Genomic DNA, 9,285 nt, shown 5'->3' with positions numbered 1-9,285 from the left:
AAAATGATTAAATTCACTTTTCCATATTTCGTCCTGCGTAGGAACCCTAATTTCAGGATTATCCGAAATCCCTCTTGTGACACTCGATGCAAAATCTCCCACAGGCTTCGACGAGAAACAAGGTTATGCCCTCATAAAAAAAAGAGAGAAGAAGAAATGAAGGGCTGCATCAACACCTGATAGATCATCGGCTTTTCAACAAGGCTGAAAGCGAGGCCTGCGTTTGACTTCGCTGCATGTGACAGGCTGCCATAAATCCCCCGGCTATTTCCTGTCAGGGCTTGATCGTAAATAGACAAGAGAAAAAACACAACGAGGAGAAGAAGAGAAGAGGAGCAGCATCACAGCTCCCTCACACAGTGTGTGAGGGAGGGGGGGGGGGGGGGGGCAAATGAGCTAAACTCCCAAAAAAGTGGAGTATCCCTTTAAGACAGGGGTGGCCAACCTGAGGCTTGTCAGTTCTTAATTATGCGGCTCTTCAATTCACATCAAATTGTAACACACTGCCTGTTACAGGTCATGCTTATGTATACCACTGCTTCAGTGTGAGAGCCAACCACTTCAAAACAATCATATACCTTGGAAACAGACTCAGTTGTCCCAAAAATTTGCCCAGCTCTCAGAGACAGTAACACTTGTATCATATCATATAGCATGGTACATTGCCTGTGCAAAAAGAAAAGGTATGGTTTGGGTTAAGGTTAAATAGCAAAAAAGTTAAATGTGACTTTGAACACACCGGGATTTTGAACCGTGGTCTCCGATGTGAAAGCCGGGTATTTTACGCCTCCTAGTACACAAACAGTGAATGAGAACAGCCTGATACACACCACAGCAATTAGATTTTGTGGGCTCTTAGTCTCTGACTGGTTGGCCACCGCTGCTTTAAGGGAATTCTGCTTTGACAGTGAATGGTAGAACAGAGACTAAATATGGTGTGGGTGTGGTGGACACTATCTAGGGGAAATAATTCACCCCGGAACTATGGGCGGGGTTGGGGGTGTTCCGGCCGCTGGCCGGCTATATTAGTGGGTTGCACGGGGAATGAAACGGTGTTGTGAAATGCTACAAGCTAAAACCTGTACCGATCTGCTTTGGTGATTAAAGTAAAGTAAATCAGGATATTGCCTCTGTCATCCCTCCTCCGGCACTACACTGGTGACCCTGACGTCGGTCTTCGTTAGATCAAGTGTACGGAGGCCGTGTTTAGCATGGCTACGAACGCCGTTGCTCTTAAACTGCCGGAGTTCTGGGAAACGTCAGCGGCTGCCTGGTTTTCGCAAGTGGAGGCTCAGTTTGCCCTACGGAAAATCACCGAGGATGACACACGCTACTACTACGTGGTGGCAGCGCTGGGGAGCACCACAGCTTCCAGAATAGTAGGTCTCCTCACAGACCCTCCTGCCGAGGGCAAATATGACTCTATTAAAGCTCACCTCCTGAAAACATTTGAACTGTCTGCTGCTGAGAGAGCCCGCCGGTTGTTTTCTATTCAAGGCCTGGGGGACAGCAAGCCATCAGAGCTTATGGAAAAGATGTTAAATCTGCTGGGCAGGGAGAAACCCTGTTTTCTATTTATGGAACTGTTTTTACGGCATATGCCACCCCGGGTCCAAACAGCTCTGGCCAACACCACCATCACAGAGCCCCGCGCTTTAGCTGAGGAGGCGGACCGGTTCTTCCTGGCTACTCAGCGCTCAGCCCCGGAGGTATTAGCTCCCACCCTCGGCGCCCCTCCGCCGGTTTATCGCACGGGGAGAGAGGGAATCGCCGCGGCCCCTGATCGGCGTGGAGCATCGGGGCTTTGCATGTATCATGCACGCTTCGGGGCCAAGGCTAAGCGTTGCCGTTCTCCCTGCAGCTTCAAGCCGGCGGGAAATGGGAGGACCGGCGCTCTGTAGTGGCCCTGAGCGTTGGTGGTGCAAGCAGGCTGCTCTTCATCCGTGACACCATCTCTGGACGCAGATTCCTCTGTGACACAGGCGCGCAGAGGAGTGTTATTCCCGCATCGGAGATGGACATTATGAGCGGGCAGCACGGGCCGCAGTTGGCGTCCGCCGACGGCAGTCCCATCCGCTCATATGGCGTGCGGTCTGTGGAGCTGTGCTTTGGGGGTCAGTGTTTCACTTGGGATTTTGTTATGGCGGCCATTGCTTTTCCCCTCCTTGGGGCAGACTTTTTGTGTGATCATGGTCTACTGGTGGACGTTAAAAACAATCGCCTTGTGGACGCACAGACTTTCGCCTCCCTCGCATGCACGCGCGAGGAGGCCGTCTACGGCGGTTTATCTAGCTCACTTTCTGAGGCGGATAAATACCATCGTCTACTCGCTCAATTCCCCAGCCTCACCCAGCCCACGTTCTCGGAGCCCACAGTAAAGCACGGGGTGGAGCATCACATCGCCACGGAGGGCCGGCCCGTCTACGCCAGGGCCAGGCGCCTTAACCCCGCTAAGCTGGCTGTCGCCAAGGCGGAGTTTGCACAGATGGAGCGAATGGGCATCATTCGCCGCTCGGACAGTCCCTGGGCATCCCCGCTGCACATCGTCGCCAAGGCAGGTGGCGGGTGGCGCCCGTGCGGTGATTACCGCCGCCTTAACGACGCGACCACGGCTGACCGCTACCCGGTACCCCATATTCAGGACTTTTCTGCACATCTGTCGGGTAGCCGTGTTTTTTCTAAAGTGGACCTGGTGCGCGGATATCATCAGGTGCCCGTGCGTGCCCCGGACATCGCCAAGACAGCGGTGATCACACCGTTCGGGCTGTTTGAATTTCTACGCATGCCGTTTGGTCTTAAAAATGCTGCCCAGTCGTTTCAGCGCCTAATGGACTCTGTGTGTCGTGAGCTTCCGTTCGTTTTCGTCTATTTGGACGATATACTGATCGCCAGCGGCTCTCAGGATGAGCATCTGTCGCATCTCCAGACTCTCTTTGTGAGGCTCAGCCTTCACGGACTAATAGTGAATCCAGCAAAGTGTGTGTTTGGGCTGGACGCTATTGACTTCCTGGGGCACCGCGTCACTGCAGAGGGAGCGGCTCCCCTCTCGTTGAAGGTGGAGGCGGTTCACGCTTTTCCACGCCCCCTCACGGTACGCTCATTGAAAGAGTTTATCGGGATGGTGACATTTTATTATCGCTTCATTCCCCGAGCCGCCCATGTCATGCGGCCGCTGTACGAGGCCATGAAGGGCAGGAGCCTTGATCAGGCCATCGACTGGACGGCAGAGCGGGAGGGGGCGTTCAAGGACACCAAGGCGGCGCTGGCTGAGGCGGCTATGCTGGCGCACCCCTCACACACAGCACCCATTGCCATCACCACGGATGCATCGGATTATGCCGTGGGTGCGGTGCACGAGCAGTGGGTGGGGGGCGCCTGGCAGCCACTTGCCTTCTTTAGCCGGCAACTGACACTCAGGGAGCGCAAGTATAGCACCTTTGATAGGGAGCTCCTCGGACTCTGGCTCGCCGTCCGCCACTTTCGGTTCTTACTGGAGGGCCGGGAGTTTACAGCTTTTGTGGATCATAAACCCCTCACGTTCGCCATGTCCAAGGCAGCTGAACCATGGTCAGGCCGACAGCAGCGACAACTCTCCTTCATATCGGAGTATACGACGGACATTCAGCACATTGCTGGTAAGGACAATCTGGTCGCAGACTGCCTTTCCAGGGCTGTGGTGGGGGCGGTCCAGTTGGGCCTGGACTATGTTCGCATGGCTGCGGACCAGGCCGCAGACCCCAGCATTGAGGCCCTTAAAACAGCAGTCACCGGGCTGTGCCTGGAGGAGGTCGCTTTCGGAGACGCGGGCGCCACGCTCCTGTGTGACGTTTCCACGGGGCAGCCCCGCCCCGTGGTGCCTGTCAGCTGGAGGCGTCCCGTGTTCGAGGCAGTGCACGGTCTGTCTCACCCAGGGAGAAAGGCGTCTGTGCGGTTGGTTGCGGCGAAGTTTGTGTGGCACGGGCTCAAGAAGGATGTGAGGGCCTGGGTGGACACATGCACGGCCTGCCAGCGCGCCAAGGTGCACCGTCATATCAAGGCGCCTCTGGAGCGGTTTGCAGTGCCCGAAAGGAGATTTGACCATGTGAACGTTGACCTGGTGGGGCCCCTGCCCCCATCTCATGGGTTCACCTACCTTTTCACTATGGTGGACCGGACGACCCGCTGGCCAGAAGCTGTTCCTCTCTCTTCAACGACGTCTGCTGACTTGGCCCGGGCCTTTATTGGGACATGGGTTGTCCGTTTCGGCACCCCAGCTGACCTCTCCTCGGACCGCGGACCGCAGTTCACTTCGGAGCTGTGGAACGCTGTGGCAGAGGGTTTGGGGGTTAAGCTCCACCGTACCACCGCTTACCACCCTCAGGCTAATGGGTTGTGTGAGAGGTTCCACCGTTCGATGAAGGCCGCCCTTCGAGCCAGTCTGACGGACAGTAATTGGATAGACAGGCTCCCTTGGGTGATGCTTGGGCTCCGGACGGCCCCTAAGGAGGACCTCCAGTCATCCTCAGCCGAGCTGGTCTATGGGCAGCCGTTGCGGGTCCCCGGGGAGTTTATACCTAACTCTACGACACCCTGGTCTGCTGCCGTACAACGGGCCTCCCAGCTGGACAGCGCCAGGGCCTTCACGCCTGTCCCCACCACACAGCATGGCGTTCCTGCATCCCGGGTGCCATCTGGCTTGCGGACAGCGGGGTATGTGTTTATCCGCCATGACGCTCATCGCGGTCCACTGCAGCCCCCTTATGACGGTCCGTTTCGGGTTCTGGAGCATGGGACAAAATATCTGGTAGTGGACATTGGTGGTAAGCCGGAGCACATCTCAGTGGATCGGGTTAAGCCTGCACACCTGGATTTGACTCGACCGGTGGACTTGGCACAGCCCCCACGCCGAGGCCGGCCCCCGGTCCGGGCGCCTCCGCTTCCTTTGCCCCCTACCCCTTCCCTCATCGAGGTTCCCGCGGCCTCGTCTACACTTCCCCCCCACCGTGAGGGTACGGTTTCCCCTCCCGTTGTTTCCCCGGACTCAGTACCTGTCTCCCGAAGCCGTTTCGGGCGACTCATTAAGCCTCCTCGCCAAACTGACTTTGTTTACTAGGGTGAATTCTGGGGGGGCTTATGTGGTGGACACTATCTAGGGGAAATAATTCACCCCGGAACTATGGGCGGGGTTGGGGGTGTTCCGGCCGCTGGCCGGCTATATTAGTGGGTTGCACGGGGAATGAAACGGTGTTGTGAAATGCTACAAGCTAAAACCTGTACCGATCTGCTTTGGTGATTAAAGTAAAGTAAATCAGGATATTGCCTCTGTCATCCCTCCTCCGGCACTACATGGGCGTCTTTATATTCCAATTATGCAGAACAAATCATATACAAAAGTGTTAGTTCATGACAAACATCTGCACAACAAAGCGCACATGAGCAAACAGAGAAAGCAAGAAAAAAAAATCTGAACCACAAAAACAGGGAAAGTCAACCTAGTTTCATTATAGTGTGAAAGTTAAATGCTGCACTCGGCCACCTGAGGGATTTTACCAAGAGTCATCTCAAGGAAAAACAATGCTGTATGCATTAGGGGATCTCAACTAATCAGCCCACCCTTTCCACACCATGGCTATATAAATTCTGGCACATGAGAGGGTATACTAACAAACACCTCACTACTCAATAACTTACTCAAGACACTGACAAGCCTTTCAAGCTGAACATGGAGAACTTTTTCAGGATTGCCGTTTGGATTTTTACTCTCTCAGGCTGTCTTCAAGCAAAATCTATAAATGGCATAAATGGCATAAGTGACTTGAATATTACACTTATCGCGGCTGAAGTCAAGTGTGTAAGTAATTTTGAGCCAACTATCTTTTTTCTTAAATCATAATTTACTTACAACTTACTAAAAGTTGCTAATATTGTGTTTTCCTCCACCCAAACAGGAACCAGATGCAAAATTCTACACTCCAACAAATGTCGAGGTAAGATTATACTTTGTTATCTCCAAGTAGGCTGACTATAGTACAGCAAAACCTCTGGACTGTAGAGAAGGATGTTCAAGTGAATAATGATAAAAGGCTGTGAAATTCCAGATTGTTGGTAACACTACAAAAGTAGTTAAAATTTGTGGAGAGAAAAAAATGCATTCCCAAGAAAACTGGTGAAATGTCACAACTATTAACATGGGATTTTCAGTAACTAAGCATACTGGCAATTAAATATATTTTCACTCATGATACCGACCTGATAAGACTGAAAAATCAAGCTTACACATCACTCTCAAACCACATGTGAAAAACTTCTAGTACAGGAAACAGCTTGGCTGGTGTTGCTTCTTCACACAGCAGTCACAGCTTCTACTCTCAGACTTCTCAGCATGCGGCCACAACCACAAGCTGCTTCAGTCAAAGCTGTGAAAGGAGGATAAACATATCTCTCCCTCTGTCACAGGATTCATGCCTTACTGCTGGACTGAACTGCTTCAGGACAGAACTGGACGGAACAGCACGCGCAGAATGTGTGGATTGTGTGGATTGCGTGGCTGAGAGGCGTCTTGATCAGACTGTTGAGGTCTTGGAGAATTTCATTAAGATACGAACGCAAAAAGGCTTTGTAAGTATTTCTAAACACTCTTCTGCCAAAAAAGTAAAATGAATTATAAAATAAAAATAGTAACCAAAAGTTTGTCAAAATGTACTAAATGTGTCTTTTCCCTATAGGGACTGACAAGCTCCACTGATTGTGCCTGTGAGAGATCATCTGAACATCCTTTTGAAGATTTTCTGAAAGAAATGGAATCTTTAGTTCAAAAAAGCTTTGTCTGAAACCAGTGTAGGAAATTAGTCAGGGGCAAGGTCAAAAATGTCCCAAAGAAATCTCATAATGCACCAAAAAAACATGATCAAGGGGCAAAAATTGCCCCCAAGATTTTCACAATTTTATTTCCATTTCCATCTCTAAAACACACTCAGCACCTGCAAGCTGGTTGCCAGAAGACGACGAAGAACACACTCACACAAACAGCGGTGTTGTTCACACTACGCTTTAGCAACTTTATGCACTAATTACTTTTTTTTGTAAATCCCCCCATTTTTTTAGACAATGGGGGCAAAAGTTGCCCCCAAAATATTTTGTAAATTTCCTACACTGCTTGAAACAGAACAGTAACAGTAGCTTGTTATCTTCACCAACAGCTATATCATTTTCAAGAATGTTTCAACAAGTTTAATCAAGTGGCATCCTATGAATGTCCATAAATGGAGTGATCTGCTTTATTTCAAGATCCTTTCCCTTTTAAAACGGCATGGGACGAAGATCAAATTATCTCCATTGATTGATTAATTGATTTTTATCACTTGAAATCTCAATTTACACAAGACTCAATGCTAGATTAAGGCACTTGGTTAGCTGGATACCTTTTACAGTACACCACTCAAGTCAAAATCCAGTTTATGTCTTTTGTTTTCAGTGATGCTTGTTTTCTGAACACTGCTCTAAAATATTATTAGTATTTTCAAAATTTAAGATAAGGCAGCCATTCATAATGGGTTTTATTACATTTGTTTTGTATTTCTATGTTATATACGCATTTTATTTATTTTCCAACAAAGCACTGCTGTGAGATTAATTTATTTAAGAGTTCTCAGTTCCTTTCCAACAGTGACTGACAATGTATTTGATGTAAGCTCCTGAAAACCTCTAAATATGTTAAGATTGTGTATTTATATATTTATTATCCATTTAATATGCTGTATTTTGGTGCTCTGATAGTGAACATATTAATAAAATGTTAACTTGTGTGTATATATTCTGTGTACAATTCCATTATTGAAAATAAACAAATCGGTGGTTGAAAACCATAAAAGGATGTATTATTGCTGGGTACATGAACTTAACAGTAACGTGTCGTATTTTACAGTTTCAGACCTGGAAGTATAACCAGATTGTAACAACTTTGTGTCCAAAAAGCTGTTCTGATGGTCACTGAAGTGGCTATACATCAGAGTGTTAGTCTACTGTATATCTTTTGTTTCTCAGTTTTGGACAGACTGATTCAAAGTCAAAGTGTTTTTATTGCCACATGTACAGTATAACAGGGTCATTCTGAACAATGAAGTGCTTGTGACTAGGCCCATAGAAACTTTGTAGCATAGAAATAAATAAAATATTAAATATACAAGACAAGAACAATATTACTCAGTGGTAGAAAGGAAATAGCAAGAGAAGAACTATGACGAACCATACAAGATAATGAATAACAACAATAACAATAATAATAGTATGACTTCTGATATGAGATGGAATACGATGCAATTTAAGTATTTAAATATGGATAAGGAAGGAATACTGTGGTCATGTCATGTATGAATGTATTCAGACCAAGATCATAATCTAGAATTGTCCAATCACTCAAGTAAAAAATGTAAATTATATTTTCCCCTTTCACATCAGCACAGAGGCACTTGACGTGGGAGAGGAACTCCTCTGTAGGAGGTGCATTTCCTTCAGGCAAATACCGTTGTCTACAGTAGCGGGGCACATATGAGTATGGAGAATAGTGAAGTCATTGCCTCGTCATTAAGGAAGTACAGATGCTGTTGCCTAGCTATGTGTGCAGCATCAACTGTTGCTGGAGTTTTGGAGTCCAAGTTCCAGTACTGAAATAACCAGGATAACTATCATCATCAAGAAGAATTGACCCTGTTCTATAATGCTACATTCCAGTATGCTCAGTTTCATGTTTCATTGGGATTGTCCAAACTTAAAATGATAAACTGCAACAAACCTGCAACACAAAACTGCTTTGCTAGCTCAATCTATAGTAACTAAAATATTTGCCAGCATTTCAAATTCAAATCTTCAGGAACACCAACACAAGCGAAAGAACAGCAAACACAGGTTACTTACAAGAATCGCACATCCCTACATAGGCACCTCAGCATAGGTGCTCAGTTTACAATGATCTACTTCCAGCAGAATCTGAGCGCTCAGGTCTGCAGTGTTTCAAGTGTGCAACCACATCAAGAGAGTTGCATATCCTGTTTATCTACAAATCTACTAGTATCACCACAGTGGCTGACATATAAAAAAAAAAGAGAGACTCTGTTCATTTATACTTTCTATTGTGTGGATAGTGCTTGGGAGAACTGACATGACAACTGCATCAATTACCGTACTTCAAGTCCTTTGTTTAGTCACATTGTGTGGGTCCAAGTGACACAACAACACAAGGCAGTGTGTCCATACTGGCCTTTGTGGAGCCTATGTTCATATAGGTTCATATGACACAATAACACTATG

This window comes from Poromitra crassiceps, assembly GCF_964638095.1.
Source record: "Poromitra crassiceps genome assembly, chromosome: 15".
NCBI classification, from domain to species: domain Eukaryota; kingdom Metazoa; phylum Chordata; class Actinopteri; order Beryciformes; family Melamphaidae; genus Poromitra; species Poromitra crassiceps.
The sequence above is the reverse complement of the archived record's forward strand: the minus strand, read 5'-3'. Positions refer to the sequence as shown.